At 40.9% G+C, this 27,968-nt stretch overlaps 1 protein-coding gene across 4 annotated transcripts in view; it reads left to right on the forward strand.

Annotated features, from left to right (window-relative positions):
- Nucleotides 1-27,968, forward strand: part of LOC102237688 (zinc finger MIZ domain-containing protein 1-like) — a 120,595-nt gene that overhangs the window by 22,295 nt on the left and 70,332 nt on the right. For 3 of the 4 annotated variants that reach the window (XM_023327380.1, XM_023327376.1, XM_023327379.1), the window contains exons 2-3: nucleotides 10,440-10,546; nucleotides 26,442-26,518. The gene's annotated coding sequence lies outside the window, so the exon portion shown is untranslated. The remainder of the gene's footprint in view (nucleotides 1-10,439; nucleotides 10,547-26,441; nucleotides 26,519-27,968) is intronic. The other variant, XM_023327378.1, reaches the window with a different exon arrangement.

The raw sequence follows: 27,968 nt of genomic DNA on the forward strand, positions 1-27,968 counted from the left end.
GTCATCCCTACCTGAAATTTCCTACTCTCTACGTGCATCAGAATATTTAATATGTAAGCCAGACTGACTCAGTCTGTGTTTACGTTGAACTTTGTGACATGAGCTCATGATGATGAAGTACTAAGTACTTGAAGTGATGCTGGAGAGTCGTGCCAGCCTGCGTTTCAGCGCGAGTCTGTGCGGCACTGGAAATTCTCCAGAGCCGACTGCAGATTCAAGCAGGCTAAAGACGAGCTGACAGGCCCGCGGGGTGCGCTGTGTCATCACCAAGGTTCCCATCAGTCCTTTGCACGGGGAATCTTCCCAGAAAACGGCGTCGCAGCTCCACACAGGAGTCCAGATTAAGTCCTTGTACTGCTTGTGGCAGCCACCGAGCAAAGCGTCCAGCCTCTTCTGCTGCAAATGCTTCGAGACAAGGCAAGAGTCGATGTTTTTACATCTCTCATCTTCGAGTGGCTGTGGAGGCTTTCTTAAGCCAAGGTAATGATTATGTCTTGCATAGACACAGAGAATGCCTTGAAGCACTTCTGTAGGAACGCTGCTCTGTTTTTGCATCATCTGAGTGACACCCTCACTTACTGGTGTCAATACTAGAGTTATTTATTGACTACAAATGAAGCCCTGCAGCACTCCGGTTGCTTTTTTTTGTCCTTTTCACAGACTGCAGCCTCTTAAGAGGAGCTAAGAAAAATAACCCTGGAGATATGACACAACTATCAAAATCCAGGCATGCAAAGATAGCAATAAGTGGCGATTGTCAATGAAAGGAAACAGCAGAAATGTCGTGGCTCTTCTTATCTGACCTCTTGTGGTCGTGTCTTGTCAGAGAAGCGAGGCAGCACTTGTTACCCATCTTATGTCAACATTTGGAGTATTGACATAAGCTGCATCCCGTAGGCTTCTGTCCTGAAAGCTCTGGGCATCTCAGCCGTGAAGCAGAGTGATTAGATTTACAGATGGAGATGAATGTGAACACACAAAAGCATAAATCACAAAGAAGAGCCTGGGAGCTGTCTGATTGACCTTTTTGTACATCGGTGATGAAACTGGAGATGGATACTCTCCTTGTGGGGGAGTAGAGCAGCAACCCTTGGGTTTTTTACAACAATGTCACAGATATGGAAAAAAGTGCACACTTGTGGGGTCGGTTGTCGAGATACTTGGATCAAATATTTGTTGACGATTACGAATGTGTAGTTTTTGTCAAGCTTTGGGTTCCCAATGCCAGTTTGAATCAAATCTGATTCCTCTCACATAACACATAACATGTAACATAAGAAGGTAAAAGAACTATGTTTAAAATATATTTTCTAACTTTTCTGATGCTATATACAGTGGTGTATTAAAAAAAAACTTTTTTGCCCCCTTCCTGATTTCCTATTCTTTTGGATGTTTGTCACAGTTCTGTGCTTCAGAACATCTGAAATTCTGGGTTATCTTTGCAGAATTGTTATACTTCAGCCACATTGGAGGTTGGACATCACTTGTTTGGCAGTAATCAAGCTGAGGTGTGGCTAGAGACAGCGTTTCTGCTATAGAGTTGTTTGAGAAAGGTCAGACAAAGATTATCTGTCCAGCAATGTAAGGAAATCAGGTTTATAATTCTGACTCTGCTCACCAACGTCTTTCCTGGTGCATCTCTGTGTTACCTTTGCAGTACTTTTTGGATGAAATTGTCAGCATGTCAGAAAGACATGAGAAAGCGCACACAGTGACCGGCCAACACCTGGTTCTCAGGCCCATCTTTTCCCAGGTAGTGTCCTCCTGTCTGTCCGCTTGTCGCCCTGTCTGTCCCAGCAGCTCAGAGCCTCAGCAGGGTTATTTGAATAGCCCCGTGGCTGTCACTGATAAGGCCTGTATGGGCGCAGCGGCTGACAGTGTTGCCTGTCTGCGTGGCAAACACAAGTGGCCCAGGCCAGGGGATTACTGCCTGCTGCCATTTCTGCTGATGCCTTTCTTTATGTTATCCTCTTCAGTCAGATGTGCTGCATTTGAATAACTTGGCTGATGTTGTAGAAATGGAACTCCTTGAAATCTCCACCTGCATACAAATGAAGACACACGCACAATTTCACATGGCCCATTCATTTCTCTCTCTCTCTCTCTCTCTCTCTCTCTCTCTCTCTCTCTCCTTCTCTCTCTATATTAGTCTCACTTTCTCCATTTTCTCTCTTTTTTCTCCTGCTGGTGGCCATAACTGGTTATTTACATGCTCTGTCACTTACTGGGCGGAGTGATGCTGATGGGCTAGGAGGCTCGCTAATCCACTCTGCTGCTGTCATTAGAGAGAAGCAAACAGACTATTACCACCTCCTCCTCTTTCTGCTCATCATAAGCTGGCCTGAACCTCACACACACACCCACACACACACCCCTGCACACACACATGCACACAGAAACAGTTGCACAGCTGTGATGGAGAGTGCCTCTTGTTTCTTCAGCGCTGCTGAGTGGAGCCCTGCTTTGGTAATTGATCCTGTTTGGTACACGAGGAAGGAGGGAGGGAGGCCCTAAGTGTTGTCAGTTTGCTGCATTAATTTTTCAACCGTGGCCAGTGAGGCTGGAGGGACAAGGAGGGGCCCGTCGCAGAGCTCACCCAGAGCAAAAACACCGTGCCCATTGCTGAACGCACTGCTGTTCATCGCTGCTCATTCTAAAATAAGTTCTTCTCTCTGAGACTCAATTATGATTCAGCAGACTGGTGGACTCACTCACTGCCTCCTGCAGATGACAAATTTGTTTTGCTCGGTCTTCCTTTCTTCTGCAGCTCATAAATAACCCTGTAGTGGTTAAGTGACTTGTGCCTCTTTGTCTGGGTGTTTTTAACCCTCTCATGTTGTACAGACAGTTCCCTGTGATACTGGACAGACCTCATCCTGTGCTTTCTGATCCCTCGTCAGCGGGGGCTCTGGTCTTTTGACCCACTAATGATGTCATCTTGAGCTGAAACAAGGCACAAACACCCAATTTCTGCCTTGGTAGTAGGAACTGCTATTATTGGTTCTGTGTTCCTCACAGCTCCCACTCATGGAGAGTGTGAAAAACACTCACTGCCTATAATTACCAGGAGCTCCGTGGCTGTGCCGGTCAGCACCCCCGGACGGAGCGACGGTGATGTCCGTCAGAGCCACGTTAGCCAACTCTTCCCTGAGTCACATTAGCAGGCGCTCACAGCCAAGGTGGACGTCACAGCTGACATTTGTGCAGATATGAGTCAGAATTTCTTTCTTGTGCTTTTCTTGCTTTCATGTAATACTTCACAAGTAATTTGGATATGACACAGCTGATCAAAAACATTTTATGCTTGTTCTCCAGATAGATACATTTGGAAATGTTTTCTAGTGATGTAAAGCATAAAGTAGGATGCAGGGACCTGGAGACTACAGAGGAGTGATGAAGTCACTATCACTTGAGTTACAGCATGCAAGTCCGTCACTGACAGAACAAGTTGACCATAAAGGACAAATCTCACCTTAACATGATATCACAATCAGACTTACAACTAGATTAACATGAGTTATTATCTCTATATTGACACTTTTATAAACACAGACACATTAAAGGTCTAGACCCAAAGATTTTGCAATAATTAAGTGTACATTTTATCAATGTTTTTAGCTTCTATATTGTCGATATCTCAGTGTCTATTGTGTCAGAAAACTATCTGCAGCAGCTTAAAATACAGGCTTTCTGTTGATATAAAATACCAATTGGGTTTGGACCACTATCACATGCTAAAAGCCTTGAGTAAAAATAGCACAAATTTTAAGCATTTTTGTACAAGGATTTAAAACAAAAACGAAAAAATAAAAAGGCTACCATGATCGAATTACTCCAATTTAAATCAGAAAAATAACAAATATTGTAGACGCACCAATTAGGAAATGATCTTCTGTCCTCTCCTAACTGATTAGGTGATTAGTTGCTGAGATGCCTCTGTCTAGAATCTAGTATCCTATTTTTTACTTTAGGAATGTAAATAGAAAAATCTTGTTAAGCTATCCTGTTTGGCTAAGAATGTAAAAGTTATTCCCTCAGCAGATTTTTCTTTCCTGAGATAAAAGAAATATATATAGTATATATATATATGCATATGGGGTTTTTTTTCTCTCTAAAATATTGCAAGTTAACGAATTTGAATCTGACTGGATAGGAAATAACCGACTTATCAAAAGAGTCTTGGTTAAGTATTTAACATCAAAGTTTCAACTTGTAAACAATGGAAGAGGCAGAACCTGGTCGCAGGCGGGTTTAGTGATTTACAGCCTGTGGCAGGTCACACAGGTGAGAGTCTTGTCTGCTTTGTCCCATCCAGCAGGTGTGTTTTCTCTGCAGGTCTGATTATTCTCCACCGCCACCTCCACCCCTTCCTGTCCTCTCACCCTCCTGCCAGCTTAGCTAGCCAGGACAGGCCTTCTTCCACTCCAAAACCATGATTGCATTCTTCAGCTATTCCACCCCCTCCTTCAGAACAAGGACCCACTGCGTTTCTCTCCCTTTCAAGTAGAGGCTGGCGGGCGCATTTCCCCTTTGAAGATGTAATCTTGGAAAACACAGAGACATCTCTGGGATTATCTTAAATGTCTTCAGTATGTCAACAGCCCAGTTCTGTTACAGAGCAGCTTTGGCTGTTTTAAGGAGGTCGGCTGCGATGACAAGCGGAGGAAAATGCCGCGCCGTGGAGGTAATCACAGGGTCAATTCTGGCCGACTTGTTTCAGGGCTGGACTCCCGCCGGTGAACCTGGACGTTGAGGCACAATGAAAGGACGAGTTTTCTCCCCACGTGGCGCATGCTGTGTTTACAATCGGAGGCGGCAGCGCTCTCAGTAACAGATAGGGTTTGTAGGTGAGGCCTGTTGATGTCATGGCATTCTCCAAAGATGATGCGACAATCCAAACTGTGCAACATCTTAACTAAGCATACAAAACGAGACCAGAAACATCACAGAGTAGTCACGAGAGGGAAGGTTAGCATACACCAAATTAGAGGCACATAAGTGGGCGCTCCTTGAAAAGGATCTCGACTTTGTAATCGTATCAGATGTTATCGAGGGGAGATTTTAGGAAGGGTAAGTGCCTGGAAACTAAATCAGAGAGAGGCTGCCTAGGGAACACGTTGTTATCATAATTACCTGCTGAGCGATGACTGCAGAAGCGGTGTTGATGTTGACGCCGTGCTGCCCTCCTCCCTCTCTCTCCCGACAAGGCTGTCTTGTGTGGGCCACTGTCTGCTTTGACATCACTTTGCGCTCTGTTCTTTGTGTGCTTTCTGTTTCTTTTTTTTTCTTCTTTTCTTTCCCCTCCTTTCTTTTCAGCCAGTAACAAAGACTGCAGGCCAAAAACTCAAATATTGTTTTGGTGAGATCAGGCTCACAGATTGAGGACAGACTTGCGTCAGTGCATACGTGCGGGTGCTGGGAGGCTTCGGGGTCAATCCCTGGAGCCAAGGCGAAAGAGAGACCTCATCCTCTATGTTTCAAACAACAAGTTGTTACTGCTCATGCCGAATGGATGCCTGTAGTCTTTATTACAGTGCCTCGGACAAATATTATTTTTTTTTGCTTTACAAACAGTCTTGATTTTTAAGGATTTTAGAAGCTAGTCCAACACAACCTTTTGTGTTGTTGTTGTGTATGTCTCTACCAGATTTGCATGTCTATAGGCTGAGATTTTTTTAAAACAACTCAGTCTAAGTCATATTAAATGGATAACACTTGTCTTTCCTCATCTTCTGTCTGTTTTCACATGTCAGACTGAACATTTCTCCATGAGAAGTTCAAAGTTTGGGAAAAGCCTGAAGGCAGTTGGTTGCACTGGGTTGTGTTCAGGTTTATTCGACTAAAGGTGGCTAAAGACAAGTGTGTGCTGTTTTTGGATTATTTTTGTACAAAATATTAAAAACGGCATTCATTTCTAGCCATTTCACAACAAAGCACCACTTTAAAGCTTGTGGAATATGAATGCTATGCTCAAGCGTTTTCTTCACTAATCATCGTCACGCAGGAAAGATTGAGGAATTTTGGGTGTGAGTGAAAGAAGTGAAACACTGGGAGAAACACTTGACCTGCTTGTTTGGGGAAAATGGCATTCCTTTGCTAATTTCCTCCTGATAAGTATCTGACAGCTCATAGCAAAGTGTTTTATCTTGGCTGGAGGAAAATGGCTTCTCTCTTGGCTTCGATCGATTTCAAAGCCTCTGCTGCTGCTGCTGAAAATTGCATTTGCCGGTTGCCATGTTCTTTTATTTGCATAAAGGTAATCAATTGCGGGCAGCGCACACGCCCGTTGCTTTTAACTTAACATGGACTTTATCCTCGCCTTCCTCCTTTTCCTTCTGGTTGCTTCTTGTCTATTGCAAATTCTTGCTTTTCCTCCTCCACCAAGCATAATTGATGGGCGTTTGTTGTGCTGGGGGCATTGATTTTTACTGCTCGGCCTTTCTCTCTCTGGTTTAACAGTTGATGAGTTGTGTTAAGACACCCAGGGACAGTGCGGCCTGTTTTTAAGGAGATGAGGTCAGCCTTTATAGCCCTCCTGCTTCCTCAGCCCCGGATGATAAGGTGTGCTTATGTACACATGTGCACACATTAGTGAGCTTGTCAATGAGTAGCCACTAGAGAGGAGGATTCCCCGCAGAAAGCTAAAGTAAACGTCACAGCGTTAAGGGCTTTTCTCAGACAAACTTTGGCTTCATCATACGCATCACTTTAAAGACTTTGCACAGAAAATTTGTTAATCTTACCTAACCCTGGTCAAGTGTTAAAACCCAATTGGCGTCGTAAAATAGAGATCTCCTGGCTTTTGCAGAGAGTTAGCTCAGATTTTAAGGGGTGACGAAAAATTGTAGTCTCCCTTACAACCCCCAGCCGACGTTGCTGCACACAGGCTCAGAAGTCACGGCTACAGACACAAACCTCATTTAACACGATTAGTCTCTTTGAGGATTTCTTACTGCAGACTCTTATATCCAGGATGAAAGAGTTTGCACTTCTGACAGGAGGGGTGCAGAAAAAAAAAAAAGATTTTGAGTATGCAGAAGCTACCGCGGAGCCTTTCACTGCAACATTCACCACGTTATTAAGGAACGTATTGCTTTGTGCCATGTTGCTCTCAACACCATCTGTAGCGAGCTGCTCAAGTGGTAGCAATTTTCCTCTAGTCTGGTTGTCTCTCATGTAGCATTACAAGTGAAATTCGATTGCGAATCTCGCTGTTCTAGCGCATTTAGTTTCTCATAAATGTTTGCATTCCAGGGTGATTGCTCCCTGGCAGTTTCCAATATGCAAAAAAGAAAAAAAAAGGGTCGCAGTCGAAGCATTCACTTCTCTGTTTGCTATTTAAAAGACTTTTAGAGTATGAGAACAAAACATTAATTTACTCTTCTTTTAACCTTCAATTCTATCTGACCTGTAATAAAACGGGATTATGTTTCACTGCTACTGACTAAGATCAATTTAAATAAAATGGAAAAACAAAACAAAACCATAAGGAAGTTAACGTGCTGCCTTAACAACTCGATATAATCTCTCTTTAACAGGTCACCCTTGCACACCGAGTACACAAATGCTTTTAAAAGGGTCCGCCGGTGTGTGTGTTATAGCTGTGTAATATCAACCTAATAGGCTTACCTGTCAGCAGTGTATGAGACTTAGAAGCTGTAAATCACATTTGTCTGCAACACCTGCTCGCCTCCCTGCGTATTTATGGTTTTCTCCCCCCCCCTGTCCTCTTGGTTTTTTGGCCTCCGTCCAAAGTCAACCCCCTCTTCCCACATTATGTTCTTCAGTGTGTTGCCTTCTTCTCGTGGATTAAGTGAGCGAGCAGGTGTTGTGTTGTACAGGGGCTGCTCAGTTTTCTCCGCACGCTCCTTCTTTCTAAACAATATCTTTGTTCTTTTCTGAATGTCAGCAGATGAGAGAGAGATATAGTTCCAAGAACAAAGCAAATTACATCACTTTTGATTATTTTATCTGTGCATTTCACAGAATTTTGGCTTAAAGCTAATTTCTTTAGCCTTAAGCTAAAGAAATTAGCCCGGTGGCTAACCCGGTGGAAGAAATCCACCGGGTTCAATTAGACAAATTATTAACTTTTTTTTTTTATAGTTCAGTGCTGGAAACTCTGATAAGAAGTCAGGCTGAACATAAGAAAGTTTGTTTCCTACGTTGTAGGTGAAACAGAAAGACAAATGTTGCATCGTCCTGCGGGACTTGTTGCTGTCAGTTGCTATAACCTTCAGAACATAAAGGAACGTTTTGTCTTGTCAGCCCAATAACAAGACAAAACACCAATTTCTAACTTGGTTTAGCTTTGTGGTGTATGTGGAGCTCAAGTTGCATAATTCTAAAATCTTTTAATTATAATCCGTTTCATTTATAATATTGTATTCCTTCATACATCTCTCACAACCATACAGATCTACTTAATTTATCTGACAGTTTCTATATTAAACACAAATATTACCTACATGCACAGCGTAGATTGTGAAATGTTTGCAGATTTTAATGTCTCCACTTGGTTCATGAGGAGGAAGGATTGGTGCAGTTGACTGGATTGTCTTACATACACAACTCTTACCATAATGGCTCTATAATCTAAATTACACACATTTAGGATCAGATTAGACTGGGCCATGAAATCTAACCCGTCTATGTGATTGTGTTCTATTCATGTGATTTTGATTTATTGTTTATTTTACGTACGTAATTAGAAATTGTTGGACTTGTTTTCAAGAGAAAAGCACAAATTTATAACATTTGGAGTATAGTAGCTAACAAATGTGGCATTATAGTTTTTGCAATAAATCTCAGTTCAGTGTATAGTGATTTAACTATTTTACAGAGATGACCAAAAGATTTTAGGTTTTGGGCCAGAAATGATTACGTATATTCTAGATTTCTTAAAAAGCAGCTGAATTGCCCTTGAGTTTATCACCAATAGGAAGCTGTGAAGTGGATGATAACTTCAGCAGCATTTATAGTTGTGGTATGGTAAAGTTTATTTACATCTTGTTTTTCGCCACACCCAAAATATGTTTTCTTTTAAATCCTCATGTAACAAAGTGTTGTCAGTCAGTGCAATATATAGAGCTGCTTAGTGTGATTTTGGCCCGTTTTAGAATTTTAAAAGCATTATTTGGCAGTTAAATTGCTGTTGCAAGGTAAATCTAACAAACATAATCAAATGAAACAGAGGGAGCTAGGCTTCTTTGGAAATTGATTTTCAAATAAATAACATTTCACATAGTGGTGCCAAAAGGCACTGCATGCAATTGATACTGTAAGTGGGTGCCACTGCAACATTAACACATTCTGCAGTGAGAGGAACTTATGAGGATGTCTGCACTTTATTTCTTATGAAGTATGAAATGACGGGCAGGATGGAGCAAGAGCCAACTTCAGGAAAAAACCCATTCTTTCTCACAGAGTACATACAGACCTGTTTAGGAAATTTAAATATTATTTAAAGTTCATTATTTTCATTAAGTCAATTTACTAAGTGAAGCAAATTATGTAGTTTAATTACACACAGACTCATGTTTTAAAACCATTATTTCTGTTAATTATGGAGATTGTCTGTGTACACTAATGAAAACATGGCATTTAGGATTAGAATATTAGATCAGACAAAAGCAATCATTTATTGGGCTTAATGGAAAGTATGTTTAATACCTGCTTAAACGCTATTTTCAAAATGTGTTTTTAACCTAACAAATGATTCCAGTTGGACATATATTCTGATTTATTGAATACACCTGTACAAATCATTACCTTCCTGTTCTCCTCATCTTCTTGGATAACTTGCATTTTATTTATTGTGTATTTGTTCTTGGGACTTGAAGTTAAATAAATGAATTAGATGTGTAATATCAAGCCAAATGCTGTCGTTTTTACAGCAAAGCTGATATACATACGAACACACAGAAAATGCTCTGATTGGCTAATCCCAGAAACCACTGTGGGTGTGTATTCTTGGCCTATGCTGGATTTGTATGAGGAGTTAAAGGAGGCAGTGAAGCAGTGAGAAGAAACTAAGAGGGGTGTATTAAGGCAGGGAATCTCACCACTCTGTGTGTGTAATGGACTCAGGATGAGGGGCTGACCAAGCACCAGACTGCTGATAACCTTTGGGAAGGACATTGTTCCTGTGCATTGGGGGGGATTGGGGTGTTGGAACAGGTTTGCTGCAGTATATAGGCTGCACAGGGCGTGTGATTGGTGGTGCAGTTGTTCTTTGGTTCATTGACTCTCCAGCAGGGTTAGGAGGTAGAGTAAATGGGGCAGTATAGCAAACTCCCTCATGGCTTCCTGCATACATTTTTCAACACCATGGTGTGTTTCTCTGTGATACATTTGTCCTCTGTCTGAACCAGGTTCTCCCCGGCATTCCATTAAGGGGAAATTTAACAACCTTCTCCTCTGTCTTCCTCTTCTCTCAGATCTCCTCTTAAGGAGAGGTCAGCATCGGACCGCGCGGGAGAATACATGAAGGGCGGGGCGGGGAGGGGGTGCCAGCTGCAGCACAAGCGCCTCTGAGGTCACGCAGGTAAAAGGATATTTCTTTTATTCTGCGGATCTTTGATTGTGGACGTTTCTTGTTTCAGTCCTGCACTCTGTGAAAGCAGAGCGAGGGAGCACCGGGGCTGGTTTTGATTGGGCCGTCGAGTGCTGGTGGCTTTGGAGGAACTGGAAACTGAGTAGCAGACTCCAGCTGCTGTTTATGAGGAACTGGGCAGAATCCTGTTTGGCTCTGCAGGGAAAGAAATTCAGCCAGACTCTACTGAGAATCCTGTGGCCAGTGTCAATACTTGGAAAAATCAACTTAAACATGATGGAATGATTCAGAGTTTCTTTCCACTTTGTCCAGATATGGGAAAGAAAATAAATCCACACTATTGTGGCTGTCAGATTCATGTGACAGTATTTTAGTCATAGACTACATGATGTTTTATGTTAATGTAGGTTCCGGTGATAACTTTGCTCAATTTTCCTACATTATAAAGGTTTTTGTTTTAAGTTGGTCACTGTATTGCCAACTTTGCCAAATAGCTGCAGCTGTACTTTTTTATTTGTCCTTATCCTTTTGTTATTACTCTCAGGTGTTAACAAAAAATAGGACGACGAAGATAATAGATAAAGGTGCCAGGTAATCTAGCTTGATTCCGAGACACAGCTTGGAGAACATCTGCCCCCCACATTCATACAGAGTATGTGTGTGTATGAGAAAATACCTATGATGTAAACAAATCTGAGATAAGGAAAGACCAGGCTGGAAAATACAGCCAGATCATTTTCAGTGAAGCACATAAAGGAGCTGCAAAATGTTACATAAAATGATTTATTAGGGATGTCTCACTCTGAGTTTTTTTTGTTTTTTTCGTCTCAGATAGCGATCTGAGTAGTTTAAAATCAGGCATTTGCAGATACAGAGTTCTAATCTGAGTAGTAGCATCAGAACTTTACCATAGATTACAGTAGAATAACACACTACATTTTAGTAGTAATGGTCTACCTTAGTACTCTCACTCAACTGTGACTCTCCGGACATTGCAGTCTCCCTTATTCATTTTTCAGCGACAGACAGGATGAAAAACACGATCATTAGGGAAACCAAAATTTATTAGCTCTCTAAATTTGTCTGCATGGCCTAAGTACAGTTCTGAAAGCCAAGGACACGCAAACAGATCAGAACAAATCATCTTCTTAAATGCGACCGCAAGGCTTACTTGAGCTGCGACCAACATAAAATTGCATCTATTGGGCAAAAAATAGACTTTGGTAGTTGGTTTTAGACCGAAGTCAGGTTCACAAAACATCTTATAGCGAGAATAAGAAGCCTTTTGGCTATCTCCATGTGACTGAGTTGCCAAATCAGGTAGTTGCAGCACTGAATCAGCTGACTTGTATATGGTGATCAGCGACCATCCAGCCGTAACTAACAACTTAAACAACCCTCGGAAATTATTTCTGACAATAAAGTGTAAGAAGGAAAGACTAGAAAATTTCTGAAGAAATTTAACCAGGGCCTGCCAAAGTGTGCCCGTCGGTTGGAACCCAGCATTCTGATGCTAAAAATTAGCATCAATGCTAAGCTTAGCTAAAGTATAGTCAATGGCGAAAATGTGTTGTCACCTGAGAGAAAAAGATAGGAACGGCTAATATTAGTGAACAGCCTACGGTGGTACACTGCCCTGAGAGGAATATTGAGGCTTTTAATTTGAAATTTTCAGTAAGCTTCATTTTAAATGCCCACACTAATCCAATGTGTAACGGTGGTTGGGTTAAACCAGTTATATAATTCCCAAAAGAGCAGTTACCTGATGTAAAAAAAATGTCAAGGCTTTTATTTTGAAATTTTCAGTAAGCTTAATTTTAAATGGCCAAACTAATCCCATGTGTAACAGTGGTTTGGTTTCGCAAGGCAGTCACTGCCCTTCCTTATATAATTCTATGGCAGGCCCCAATAACTGAATTTTGAAGCTGTGCGCAGTGTGTTTATTGTTGTGGAAAGAACGATATGGAGAGGCAAAGGTCTAATGTGCTAACACCCACGCTGCACCACGTCTCCTGTCCTACACTGCCGGCATCATTTCTGAAAGCCCATAGCTGCGCAGGATATCGCTGCCACCTCTTGTGATTTATGAAAGGCAAGAGGTAGCTCAGAGGCAGATAGTCTTTTTGAGTTTATGAGGGAAATGTTTGGTGAGAGAGATCAGAGAGTGCCAATCATTTAAAAATGATTTGACCGGGATTCTAATTTTCTGCCTTTTCACTTGTCATTAGACTGAATTCTCTTAATATTTATAACAACATTAACTTTATTAGCCAAACTAGACTAAAATATAGCTCTCGAAACTGAACAGTTTTTGTAATCAATGAAGTTTAGATTGTTTCTGATTAGTAGAAAGCTGGACCTGTTTAAGCAAATCTGAAGACACATGGCCTGTTCACATAAACACCTGTCAATTATTGTGCTGTCATTATTTTTCTGACAGTCAACCAGATCCAGACATAAATAAAGACAAGTGTTTTAAAATGGTAGAATGATCAAACATATGATTCCCTTAGGTGTCCTATCTCCACCTTCGGGAAACAGCGAGAATGTTCAAAAGGCAAGGATGTGTATTTTTATCCCTGCTGGATTCATTCTGGTTTTCATCTAGCAGCCCATTTTTCACTTTTATAAACCGGCCCTTTTTGGGGGGGATTGTGTACTGCAAAGGATTTCTCACAAACAACCAGAGGTAAAAAAGCTGTGTGGAGTGGGAGGATGAGAAAGAACATTGTCTTTTCCTTTCCAGCTTAGGGACAGAGCAGAACAGGTTGTGTGAGGATACTTTCCTTTTTTAACAATGTCTCACCCTGCCTTGAGGTCACCCCTGCCTCTTTGACGCAGTTGTCTAGTTAAAAACTAAACGCTTCTCTGCATCGTGTTGTTTCTGCAGAGCTCTGAAGCTGCTAAAGTCTCGCTTTGACTTTTGTTTTGTTTTTTACCCATGTGCATAATTATTGCATAAACTCAAATCAATTTATCTCAATGATTTATTCAAAATGTGACTTAAACTAATGTGATGCATTCATTATAGGTTAGGGATAATTTATTGCAAAGCAATGACTACTGCAGTAATTAGGAGACAAATAATGATAATATACTGTGCTAGAGATGCTGGTTTAGTTCTGTCCAAGGCCAAGCTTTGTCTCAGACTAATGCTGACATTTTCATCTTGAATCTTAATGTAGTTTTCTCTGACATTTTTTTTTCATATATAAATCTAGTAAAAGCATATTGTTTCAAGCTGTTGGCTTGACCATGAAAATGGCATTCCTTTTTGTTTAGCTTCATTCTTCTTAAGCACTTTATATTCATCCCACATGATCTCAAAAAGTATTCTTCTTGTCCATGTTTGGCATGCTTTTTGGCTAGCCAAATCAAGAGCTTCACTTCTTGGCTTTGCTTTTTCTCTATTATGACAGACTAGAGGAGCCCAAATTCATCTATCCATCTTCTCCACAATCCTACTATAATTTTTAAGCAAGACATGGAGAGCCTTGAACTGTTTTGCTTGAGCAGCCCCTCACCTTGGAGGGAGCAACCCACTTTTTACTGCCTTTGAATCCATGGCATCTGATTTAGAGGAGCTGACTCTCATTCGGACTCATGAACGGTTCCAGTGAGCGTTGAATCCAACAGAACACCATTGTCTGCAAAAGGAAGGATGACACCCTGTGGTTTCTTAACCGAAAGTAATCTTTTCCCATAACTATCCATAAAATTTCTGCCCGGAAAAACCGCAAACAAGGTCAGGGACAAAAGGGAGTCCTTTGGAGGGTAACATGCACCACCAACAAGCCAAACTTTGTTCCAGAAAAGCAAACCCGCGACGGGATAGCCCAACGGTAAAAAGAAAAAAAAGAGCATATTACACTAAGTGTGGTTCTTATAAAGACAAAAAAGGCAAAAAAAAAAAATAATATTCTATTGATTAAGTGACAGAAGTAATTGTTTTTTTTGTTTTTTTAGCTCCTTACAAAACCCTTTGTTGACAAGCAAATATCCTGAACTAGAATAATATGAGGATCAATTCAAGGTACAAAGTCATCCTAATAAATGTTACCTAAAAAAAAGGGAAAAAGACTGAGTTATAACAAATCCTGAATATTTATAAATACTTGTATATTTGAAGATGACATCATTCTAGTCGGCCGCCATCTTTGTGTGCCAGTGGGTCCATTATGTTATCCATCACTGGGTCTCTATGTCTGGCATTGTCAATTACCCAGAGGAAAACAACATTAGAGGCCTGAATGGGACACGGAGCCGTGGCAGGCCTGACATGGCTGTGTTATATGATTACACAACCTGTTGGCTGTCCGCCTGTCAAGTGTCTCCTGACTCTGATGAATGGCTGTAATATGCCGCGCATCACAACATGCCACGCCAAACACTCATTAATGGCTTCTCATAATGCCGAGGACGTTCCTCCAATGCCGAAGCAGGACTCCCTGAGAGAGAAAGACGGGAGGTTGAGGAGAGGAAGGAGTGGTAACTGTAGTGTGAGGTTGAAAAATAATGTTCATGAACGCTCCGACCCGGTAGCAGTAAACAAAAGAAACATGGTGTCATCATCTGCATAATTTCACAAATTGTACAGGAAAATGCCACCTTCGGTCTCCTGCAACTCGTGGTGAATGAACGGTGAGAACTGAATAAAACGACACACATGTTGGAATTATTATTCTCTGTAAGTGTGATGCATATGTTTCTCAATTAGACATGTTCTTGTCCATCTGTGACATATTTAAATGATCAGAAATGGATGCAACACATCACTAGTGTGTGGGAGCGCCACAGCAGCGGTGCTTGAAGAAAGGAGCTTAAATCTGTTGGATGCCATCTGAAGCTTTGCTGATTGCTCTTTCTTTCCCTGATTTGGGAGAGATAGTACCCATGATCCTCCACACCACTCCACTCTCATCTGTAACAAATAGATCTGATTCTCTCAGAGACATTATTGTGAGAGCTTATGAATTAAAATGGTGAAAATTTCTCTGTATGAGCTGCTTATTGAGGAGTCTGTGTTGGAAAGAGGTGTGCCAAGGAAATGTAATTGCATGAAGGTCTCCCTTTTGCTCCAGTCCAATGTCCTGCCTACAGGAATATGTAGGTTATATGTGCTTCATGGCTCATTTGATGTATATCTAGATACATCACCAGGAATCTTAGTTGTTGAAGATGCATGAACAGAAAACACCAATCAGTATGAATCAGATTTCCTTCTGATTATCAAATATGGTCTTAACCAGTTTCTAAAATTATTCAAATCTGAGCTGAAGTGTCTAAAACTACACACTGTATTATCCACGTAAATTGTTTTTCTTTTTATTTAATTTAGGTTTTACAAAAGGATGTAAGAAACTCACCTTTATTTTTGTAAATGCACAAAACAGTTGTAGGTCTATGGGCTAGTGGTTTGCACTCAGCCTCAGTAAGGTGTGCTTATCTGAGACGCTTCACTGATGAGCACATTCTCTTTACAGTCCTATCCTTACTATGGTGCACTTGGCCATATATTGTCCATCATTTCACACTAAAGTGAGTATTTTTATTGAACAACACACAGATTGTCACCATACCTTCTTCAGTCGTGCCATTGTTTTCAGACTTGGTGCCATGTAGAAAAGCTCACACCTGCAATGTCTTTTTTTTTACAAGAGACAAAGACGCAACCCGTCTGAATACTCCTCTGTCTGTGACAATGTTTGTGTATATGTTCTTTCTCACAGCTTGAATTTCTCTGCTTGAAATGCAATACCTGCAGATGTGCCTTTTAAACTGCAGCTGCCAGCTTCTACAGCATGCAGGGGGGACCATTGAAACAAAGCCATTAAAGCAGCTCTCTTTCATACGGTGCAGATTTTGGTGCATGGGTGCGCCTGACTGATCAGGAGAGATTTTTCATTGTTTCAATACCTTATATTTTCAGATGAATGTCTATAAACTGCACCTTTACATCTATCACAACATAAGCAGGTTTGTCATAATCGCATGTTGTAAAACATGGATGTGAGAGTCTCCTGACAACCTGTTGACACAGTGCAGATTTATGCACACAGATGCACATGCAAACACAGTCTGTGGACAAGTTTTAGACCTGGCAGTTTTATAGCAGGAGTTTCTTGTTGCTGTGGATCTTCCAATGTCAGATACCAGTGAATGAGTTATTCCGCTCTCTGACCCTCCTAATTGGGAACGGCTGTTCCTGAGAACGAAAAGGCTAAACAGCCAGAGAAATTGAGAACAGACTCTCCTGAAAGGAAAGTAAGAGATGAATAAACAAATGAAAGCAGCAAAGATGTTGATTAGCTGCAGGATGGCTCGTATGTTCAAATGTCAGGGTCATGACACTGAAACTCAGTCCAAACTCTCTCCAGCCTTAAGATAAACCATGTTCGGCGCTGTCTCGTAAATGTAGGAGTGGAAAATCAATACAACAGGAAGAAGAATGACTAAATCTGTGTTCGGTGTTGAGAGAAGAGTTAAAATAAGAAATAAAAAATCAAGCGAGAAGAGGTGCAGTACGCTCTGTGACAGCTGCATGCATGTCTTACTGGGTGACGGTCTGTCCGTCTGTCAGAACAGATATTTCTGTCTGTTTAGTGCTGCCTTACAGGCTGCCAGAGACACTCCTCGTGTCATCGCTGGGTGCCTGCTGTCACTGGCTAAAAAGGAGAGAGGGAGTTCAGGGTGTGTGTGCCTGTGTGTGTGCGTGTTTGAGTGAGAGTGACATAGAAAGAAACTCAAGCAGCTGTCTTGAAAGCTCTTCCCCTCTGTCACTACATCTAGAATCTGCTTTCCCCCTGATATCTGCTCAGTGCTGTTTTACTCTGCTGTTTAGTCAAAAGATGGAGTGTTTCTGCTGAGAAATTAGCACTTTGGGGGGATCAGGATGTTGCACAGCTTACTTATTAAGATTTAATGGAAATTAGCTTGACAAGAAAGAAAGTTGCTTACGACCTGATTTTTTTTTGTTAAGCTTTTAACCAAAGACAACTGCAAAGCAAAAAGTAGGCCTTGGCCATCGCCCATAATCTGCATCATATATGAAAATGCGTTTTTCTTCTGGTTTCTTTGGGGACTTGTCCCATACAGATGTGTTTTATAACAACTTCATTTAGCCAGCTTTTCTTGCAAGAATCTAATATTTAAGTAACTAATTTTATTCAGACACACATTTGTTTTTGCATGAGTCTGTTCTATGTATAAAAGACATCCATGCCCTACAGTTTAGTGAAGCGATACAGTTCAATTAAGGTGATTTGTTATTTAAATATAACCTGGGATGGTGTTTATAAAAGACATTTAAAAATGGGGAGTTTTAAACATAGTCCACCCCATCTTCTCTACTTTACCCTGAAACGTAATGTTAAAGTAGATCATTGTGAAGCACAACCGTTCAAACATTTGTATGCCAATAGGAGAACTTAAGAACTTGTTCTGTAGCGCACTAGGACCCAAATAAGAGAAGAAGGAATTGTATAAATACATAAATCATTTGTTGGATAATTTGTCATATCTTTTGATTCAGTTTCAGCATCCAGTCTTTGAGATTAGTTTGTCACCATCCCGGATCTTTGCTTGGTAATATTTTCCCACTCCCATCTCTTGTTCAGAGCCTTTCTCAGGCAGCCTCACAGATTCGCCTTCATATTTAATTCTAAACTATGAGGTTGGATGGATGGATGGACAAAAGAAGAGTTCCATCTGAAATAAATCAACCCCAGAACATGATGATGCCATCTCCACATTTCACTGTGTCTGTATTGTTTTTTGCTGATGTTCCATGTTGTTTTCGTGTCAAGCTTACTTATCTTACTGTAGCCAAGCTTTTACTGTGGTTTCATCAGACTATAACTTGTTCTCCCACAAAGAGACACATGTTTCCCTTGAAGGGAAAATCTTCTGTCTTTCACACCACTTCGTTGTCTAGATATACGGAGAGTTCAGTGGACTACTTTTTACATATCCAATTATACACAGTATTCTACAGCTTCTTTAGCAGTAGTATTAGCCTCTTTGTAAGAGGAAAAAAATCTCTATATTTATCTTGGTCTTTGATAATTTTTTGCATCACAAGAACATTATAACAGGAGTCTATAGACTATTTATATCCACTAATTAGAACTCTGTAAAATACTGTAAAAAAAAAAGTCAAAGGAAGCTTAATTTGAAAACAGGCAATCTGGCACAGTTCAATCAGCTGTTAGCTGTTTAACAAGTAGCAGCTGATAACCACAATTCATCACCCTCAAACATTAGATCCTTTCATCCCAGGACTCTCTCACCCATCCCCTTCCCACTCTCTGATAACCACGGGGGCTGGTATAATGACAATCCTTGTTAGGTAGGGCAGGAACAAAACAACCTGCTGAGCACATTTGAGTCAAGGAATACTTATCTGCAACTCTGGCCTCAAGCAGTGCCCCGATAATGACTAATCTTCATCTTGGTGTCACCTAACAGGCTGATTGGTACTGTACAGCCAAGCAAAATCTGCAATTACACAGCACTACATCAGTATTTACCACAGATTGATATAAATATGTGTAATATAGGTGTCCTATAAAGAATGGTGCTGATCTCCAGACTCGCTCTGGCTGCATCTTTCTTAGCAGCCACTGCTAAGAACGAGGTGGTGTGTTTGTGCTTTGCTGGATCTTTGCCTTTTGTGAAGTGCTTTGCCTTGTTCAGATTTAAAACAGCCACAGTAATGCAGCATTTACACAAAAAAAGAGAAAAAGAGACTTCATAAATTGTGCAAAATGTAGAGCTAGAAGCCTTTTGTTGTCAGCCCCTGTATGCACTTCCTGTCTGGAAACTTTTTTCCCATGATTTTTCTCACATTTTTGCTGATATGTTCAAACTTTCAACTATGTGTTGGAGATTCTGAAATAGGCTGTACGTTTGACTTCCACACAGAGCTTAGAAGTAGGATTTTTCCCAACAAACATGTAGTAGCCATACTGAAAAGATATTGTAGCCGCTCAGATTTATGTAGGAGGTGCAATCGACATGAAGTTTTTGACGAAAATAGCAAGTCGTTTTTAATTTCCTGGGTCAATGGAACATGAGCGTAGGTAGCAAAGTGAGACTGCAAAGCTAAAAATCCATCTGTGTTAAGATTTGGGCTGAAATACTTCCAAAAATGTGTCTTTTCATCACTTACCATCTTTACCTCCACAGACAACCAAATTTTTCTGTTCCTCCTACTTGTAGGTTTGGAAATCTTACTAAATATGGCGTATATTTGCCTTAAGTGCAGATCGTTAAGTCTTTGATTTTTAGTCATCAGTGGAGAATGCTGTCGTCTGATTACAAGCACGTGTTTTTTGCTTGTATGGATGTCCGTGGAGTGAGGTAATGGAATATGAAAAGAGAAAGGCGTGGTAATGGGCGCCGTGGTGGAGTTGGGTACAGTGAAGGTTCTTTTGGACTCAATGTATGTTTTTTCTGGCGTCCCAGTTTTGTTGAGGTTGGGTGAATGTGTGCGCCCCAGTGTTGGATGAATTAGTAGCAGAGTCCCCAAGAACATGCAGCTTAGTGTGATTTACTATTCCTGAAACATCTCGACTTCTGCTGACCTTTTCTTGAACTCTTTTACCAAATTCTGGCAAGAAGTCAGTAAACCTAAGAAGTGAAGTCGCCGAGTTCTTCCCAGGCTAATATCTTAGCAGTGACGTTGCTAGTAACTTTGCAGCCTCTTTGACAGCATTAGTCCAGCTTCAGTTTCTGCTCTGTCAGTGTTGGCTCTTCTAGTTCCCTGTAACTACACCCCAGTGTTTATGTTCTTTAGGTTAACATGGTTATCTCCGTACGTAACTGGAGCTCCGAGCCTACACAGGCACTTGGCATGCATGCACGTTGTGAGTGATCTTGCAGCTGCAGGACCGACCCTGCTGCCCGTGTTTCGCTCCAGAAAGAGCTGCAGGGACTTGCCAGTATTTTCATTCCCTCTGGAGGTATTTCCGCACACCAACAAAGCCCAGCCTGCGTGATGAAACAAAGAGGAAGCAGCTTTTGTGTGAGGAGAGCAGCCAGTTTCTCAGTACGTGCGTGTGGGGGTGTGTGTGCGTGTGCACTACTGACCCCAGCTAACAGTTTGTTGCATGCAAATATACTCTTGAGCTCGCAATTCAGGTTGCTCCGGGCTCTTGTTTGCTCCCAAGCCAAATGTACCATGAGAACAAGCCTACTCTGTGTCCCATTCACAAAACAAAGTTGCCTGCTGTTTGCCTCTAATTAACAGGTATAATGCCTACCTTGTTGTGTTAGTTAGTGATTTTTACAGGCCTTGTTAACCACTGGCTGTTTCCAGTCTTCGCTTCCTCATAAACCATTGCCAAAAAGGAAATGTGTGCTGTAGCCTGGATCCCAATTCTCCAGGGAACCTCTTACTGGGGGGGAAAAATGAATTGAACTTCTGATAGTAAAAAAAAAATTAATGTCCTTTTTAGAGTTCATTCCAGCCAACATAAACATGTTCTCTTTGCTCTCACGACTGCAGGAACTAAAGAGTTTACGTAAACTGCCTTGCAAGACGATTCACTCCTCTTCAAGATGTTCAAATTTTCCATGTTAAAGACACAGATATTCCAGTCAGTGGATGTGAAAAGCTGGTGACTGGTGAAGTGTGGTGTGCATTGGTAATTAATCTGACACCCCAAAATAAAATGCAGAGCAAACCATTGAATTCAGAAGTCAACTAATCTCAGTGGAGTTCAGATATCTGTAATTTATTCTTGGTAGAAATAAATCTGTTCTTTTCCTGGTCTTCATGCTGTCCTTTAGATGACTCCTAAAGGCATTTATTTAGTTGTACTGGTCGTATTTGAGTGCATCAGACGGAATTGGGGTCAAATACAAATAGTGAACATAAATATGAGTTCTATTATAAAAGTCTTTGAAAACCATCTAGTATTTTTCTCTCCGTATTGGTCTGCCTCACAAAATCCCCCATAATGCCTTACATTTGTTCAGCTGCAACATGATGAAATGTGGAAAGTTTGAAGTCCATGAATGCTTTTGCAAGGCATAGTATATAAAATCTGTTTATTACAGTTAATTTTTTTAATATGCTGTCAAAGGATTTATATCCCCCTTTCTGAGCCAATATCTTTTCATTAGTTGAGGGTTTTCAAGGATAAATCCAAGGTTTGAGGCTCTTAAGGAACATCAGTTTTGATGTCTTAGTTGAGGTCATAGCACAACGACCGAGAATTGCAAATGTTTTCTTTTAGTGTGTGTGTGCAAAGTGAAAAAAAAAGAAAAGAAAAGAAGCAGCTACGTTGTGTGAGAAGCAGAGATTTCTCTCCAGGGCTTGTCCACTAAAGTCAGCGTCCTGTGGGGTTGACAGCCAAGGCCCTGGTGACACACGCTTATGCCCATAAACAGGGATTTGGTCCTCTGGAGAAAATAACCTTGATAATTACTGGGTGCATATGGACCTGCCCACAGTGAGAGGGGGGAGGAGGGCTAACTGAGAAGTTAAGGAGAGAGAGAGAGCGAACGAACGAGCGAACCACATCCGCTGGTGCATTCCTGCATGCTGTGTCATAGTGGTGCCGAGTTTCCCTTCAGTTTTCACGGAGATTTCCACAAGGCGGAGAGCGCGCAGAGGGACTGATGCAGCGCCTGAGGCCGTGGACTCCTACATTTAAAGTTTAACAAGGCACAAGTCATTCGTATACTCTCCACAGAAACAGAAAGAGCGTACGTAAGAGAGCTGGCAGACGATGGTGAAAAAACTGGTGCCGTATGGAGGGTGGGATACATGGAAAACAAGATAAAAAAATATATATATACAGTCTGGTGACCTAACTGTGGAGACACTTATATACTTAGACTGTCCTCTCCCAGTCTCTTTCACTTGCATCATGTGGTGGAACTGATTTGGCACCGGCGCAGCAGCCAGAGCTGCATGACTGTGTCTGGCTGGCCGCCCGTCTGCTTGCCTGTCATTCTGCTGGTTAAAGAGGCCTTGTTGAACCGCTGCGCTGTGCCTGCCTGCTGCAGGGCCATTCATGCCTGCGAGGCCAGAAACAGCCAAGTCTTGTCATCCAGCGCTAGCTAGCTCACACCAATTGACTCCTCCAGGGGCAGTTTGCTTGCTAAGCACACCGACTCAAGCTGCTCAATAATCCATTTTTTAAAGTTTCGATTACATTTCAGAGGACGTTCACAGTCCATACCCTCCATCCCAATACGTGTGCGTCTCCCGGATTGAGTGCGCGGCGGAATAGACTGATCCTTTCCCAGAGGAGTTGTATAACACCGGCACAAAACAAAGCAGATTCCTCGAGCCGCATCGAAGGCTGCAGATTTCAGCTACAGTTTGTCACTCAGATAGAGTTCTCCCTCTGCTTGTCTGGTTAATGGCAGCTCATTCTGTCACAGTTGACCTGAGCCTCCGTGAACTGTTCTGTGTCCTTTTCTCAGTCCCTTTGTGACACACATCATGAGGACAGGGATAAGAGCCATCGCTTCATTTTGCGCTCTCCTACTTTTACCTCCTCCTCTCATGCTTTCATTCCCAACTCCTCCATCTTTCCTCCTGTCTTTCCCTTTCTGTCTTGTCCTTTCTGTCCCCCTCCCTTGCTCCTTGCTTTGGCGTCTGCATTCCTAACATCCTCCTGCTGTGATTAGCTATAGTGTTTTTTCCCCCCTCAGCCAGTGTAATTTCTAGATCATCCTGTGTCCTTGGAAAGCTCGTCTAATAAGCTCAGACACACTGATGTCTCCATGCACCACGGGCCTTATTCTCCAGCGTCACTGAGCATGTAAACAAAGGCGGACAAAAAAAAAAAAAGAAAAGGGAAAAAAAAACACGCGGTGCCTCTTCCTAGCGTGCTAATAGACCTGGCCCACCAACCCCACCGAGGGCAGCACCAACAACACTAGATTGCGAACGGTGACCTTCCGCGTGCCAATCACAACAAATCTGCTTCCTGATTCGAATATGGGGAGGAAAACGGTGTAAATTGAAAGCAGAAATCCCCCCGGTGCGAGACAAGATGAGCCTCGGAATAAATTATTCAGATGGCAGTCTCTCCCGCTCTCTCTCTCTCTCTTGAATGATTCTCGCCTTCTGCTACATTTAATGGCATCTGCGATGACGCCCATTGGAGATTAATCCAGATGCGAGACGTTTGTGTTTGCGTGCTCACATTTGCGCTCGCGGCCCGCTCGCCCCTCTTCTCATGCATCCCGTCGTGTCGTGTGATGGGGAAACAGAGCCTCAACAGGGGAATTTATCTCTTCTCCAGAGAGGCTTGTAAATAAACAAGTAGTGAATCAATGGCTCCATTTGTTTAGTTTTTTTTTTTTTTTCTTTCTTATAATTCTGCCTTTTCTCTTTAGGCGGTGTGACAGCATTTTTTTCTGAGGCGCTGTAGATCTCAGCAGCCGTATTTTTTCTCGGAGAGAGTGAGAAAACATGCCTGGCTGGCTTCGTGTTTCATTACAGAGGATCAGTAAATTACCGTGTATGTAAGTGTGTGTGTGTGTTTTTTCTCTTTTCTTTTATATCACCCACTGCAGCTCATTTAGCAACATGATGGAGCCTTTGTATGAATGGGAAAATAATACCAGCATTGGAAATTGTGCTATAGAACTTCTCAGTCAAACAAAGACAGTAGAAATTACTTGGCTCAGATGAATACAAGAACACACAGTCGGTCCTGTGGTTAATGCATTTCAGTCTTGGTGAGCATTATTGATTCACTGCAGAAGGATGACCCTTCCTTAGATAAGTGCCTACAATATTTTACTGTTTGGAATATTTTTCTCAAGCATGTATTCATTATTTTTAAACTGAGCAGAAGCTTTTTTATAAGCCATTTTCCTTAGAGGCCCAACAGACCATCATGTTCACCTTGTTTTTGCCATAAACGTGTGAATTTTTGAGTTTTGTTTCTTATTTGTCCTCGTTTTTGTTTCTATTTTAATCCTCTGAGCTTCACTTCTGTTGCCTTTAGTAGCAATAATTAGCTGGTTCCAGAAAATATAAAGGGTGTTACCTGTATTAGTTAGGGTTCAGTGACTGACACCAGCAGTGAATAATGATGTGAGAGGAGTGCTTCTGTTTCTTCACACATAAAGGTAACCTCCCAGTGTGTAAACCCTGATTAGGAGCATCCTGAGTCATCCAGCTAATGTCGCTTTTAGTAATATTTGTGGCGCGCCAAAGGTGCCACAATGTAATAAAATAAATCAACATACGTTTTTTGTTTACAACATAGCTAAAATTAAACCGTGAATAAATAAATTAAAAAATGTTTTAGTGGATCTGTAAATAGAATATAGGAATAATTTTTTTCCTCCACAAATACACTTTTGCCCATGAATCAGAAATAATATATATATATATATATATATATATATATATATATATATATATATATATATATATATATATATATATATATATATATATATATATTTACCTTTTTCTCATAAGATTTCTGATTAAATATAATTGATAAAGTGTATATCATCTCAAAATGTCATTGCGAAAGTCATTTCTAATAAAATCACAGTAAAGATTAAGCCACAGTAGAAAGAAAGATGTGCCTAAAACAGAATAATCTCAGCTCTACTATTATTTCTTTCTTTTATTGGCTCTTAAGCTTTAGTGCACCGTGAAATAATGTATACTGGGAATGTGCCTCCTCATATTGACCTTAATGTCTCATCAGCTTCAAGTGTAGTCATCTTCAGACCAATTATAGTTATGCTTACCCAGTAATGTTGATGGAGAGAGTTGACAGATAAAATTAATTAATTGCTGCAGCAACTGGCCATAAAATAATTATAAAAAATACATGCACTATTGTTTTCTAAATGGCCTTAAATATCTCATTGTATATACACAAGTAATAAATGATATAAACAATTAACCCCTGAAAACTTCTAACTGAGCCCTCCACTTCCTCGAGAACCTGCTGCGCCGAATAAATATGTTTGCAAAAGTGCAAAAGTGCCCATTTGCCTACAGAGTAAATATTGTTGTTCATGATAATGACAAGACTGAAAATTATAATGCAAAGGGAAAATAAATCATTTGTTTTGTTAAAAGTATCCATTTTTTATAATCTGGCAAGTATTACTTCTCTCAGGCTTGAGGGTTAAGTAATCTTTTAATGATTTATCTGTTCACCAAACTGTGGCAGTCTTCAACTTCCAAGCCTCCCACTACACAGAATCATACCAACTAGAGGTTTGCCATCCTTTCTTTCTCCATATTCAAGCACCGTCCTCTGTTCCCCATAACCAAGTGTGAAATTGCAGCATCAGATTGTATTTAGTTAATTAAACTCACATGACTAATTTAATTTGATTCAGATATGGGGGAAATCGTGGATACGCTTTTAGCTTGCAAACTGGTGTTAATAGTAATTAATTGTTGGGTAATGTTTTGTTTTAATTCAATTTTTTTTCATCTGTTCACATGCTGAAAAACGGTGTCAAGTTTAAAACATAGGCTTAGGTGAGCTAAGGATGCCGCTCTGTGAAGTATGCAGTGGTGTGTTAATAGGTCCCATAAGAAAATCTACACATCTCTGTTACAAAATAGCCAGAAGCAAAAGAAAAGAATAGTTGCTCCTTGATTAGAGCCTGGAGAGTTCAAAGACAGCTGCTTCTGCAAGGAATCATCTTGTGTTTATCGTTTAGGTATTTTATGTTTAACACCTGACAGAATTGTGGATAGATATTCTCTTTAGCTCCCCAGTTCTCTGCCTCCAATTTGTCAGATGAACAGCAGGGTGCTTTATTCCATCCTAATAAATGACACCAGCTTTTCCGTGTATTCATATTACTTAAAAACCATATTTTGCATCGTAACACTCGCTAACCTTTGTTGCATTGTGTTTTGTTTTGGTTTCAGACTTGCTCTGTGATTGATGAAGTTTAAGAAGCTGATTTTGCCCAACAGCAAACACAGGAGCCTCCTCATCCGAATCGGTAAGACTCCTGATTCATCCCCTCTGTCTTTGTCCGAGTGCCTTGGTGTGAGCTGCGATGTCGATATGACCACTTGGTCTCAAATGCAAGATAAGAAGCAACAGTTTCAATTTAGATTTTTGTTGTGTCACCCTTACCTCTTTAAACAAGTAGTAGGTTTTTTCCCAGGAAAGCATTGTTCACTTTGTTCAGGTTGTACAGTAAAGCAGAGGAGAGTGTGAAAACAGGCTTTGTTTTTGATGAGCAAAAGAACATAAAGAGTTTTATCTGAATATCCAGTCATTTGCAAATAAAAGCATTTGTTTCTGCACCAACCATTGTGCAACCATTAACAATTTTCATTTCATTATACTACTGTAAATATGGATATGTGTATATTTATGTCATTGTGTTTCCGCTTTGGACGGTTAGACAACTTGCACCTGCCACTTGGACAGTTTCAGTCTCTGAGAATAGCAAACAGTTCTTACTTCTGATGTGGTTTTTGTGGCTTATGTCTATAGAAAGACCCCAATCTTATGCAGTGACTTGCACAAACATTGATTCCCCTTAAGCTACTTCACTGTTTGTCACATTACAACCACAAACTTCTGTCCATTTAATGGACATTATATGTGACAACCTAAAAAAAAGAAGTGCTTAGCTGTGAATGGGTTTTTACTTGAATAAAATCTAGTGCCTTGTTAGTACATCTAGCATGCTTGTGCGTTGATTAGTCTCAGGATAATTACAGCTCTGTGATGACCTCAGAGGTTTTTTAGAGAACAGTTGTGAACAAACATCATGAATCAGACAGTTCAGGGAGGTTTAAAGCAGGTTTGGGTTGTAAAACAATCTCCACAAGCTTCAAACATCTCAGAGCTGAACGATACATTAAATCGCATTCCTTATTGAAATGTCAGTGTGTATAACAGAGACTCTTACTGTCCGTTTTGCAGACAACTGATATAGATTCTCCTGATCCTAACCAGAAAGCTCAGGATGAGTTATGGAAACATTGTTATGGTAGAACAGAATGAGGCTATTGAGGAAAATTAGGGTCATAAACATTCTTATAAAAATTTTAGCTTTGTCTAAAATTGCACAACTGCAAGCTGACCAAGACTTACCAAGTCATCTACCTAAGCTGACAGTCAAGGAGAGGTTTAATCAGAGAAGCAACCAAGAGGTTCATGGCAGCTGCCTCATGGCAGCTCTGGAGAAGCTGTAGAGATCAACACCTCAGGTTGGAGAATCTGTCAAAAGAGGAGCTGATATGTGCAATGCACACATTTTCCTTATATAGAAGTAAAAATATTGCTGAAGGAAAGCTTTGCAGTTTGCACCAAACAATGTAGGACACATAGCAAACTTGTGGATGGAAGTTTCATTTGGTCAGACAAGACCAAAACTGAACTTTTTGAGTTGCTGGGAAGCCGAATGAAGCTAAATACTTTTAAGTTCACCGTCC

This window comes from Xiphophorus maculatus, chromosome 22, assembly GCF_002775205.1.
Source record: "Xiphophorus maculatus strain JP 163 A chromosome 22, X_maculatus-5.0-male, whole genome shotgun sequence".
NCBI lineage: Eukaryota > Metazoa > Chordata > Actinopteri > Cyprinodontiformes > Poeciliidae > Xiphophorus > Xiphophorus maculatus.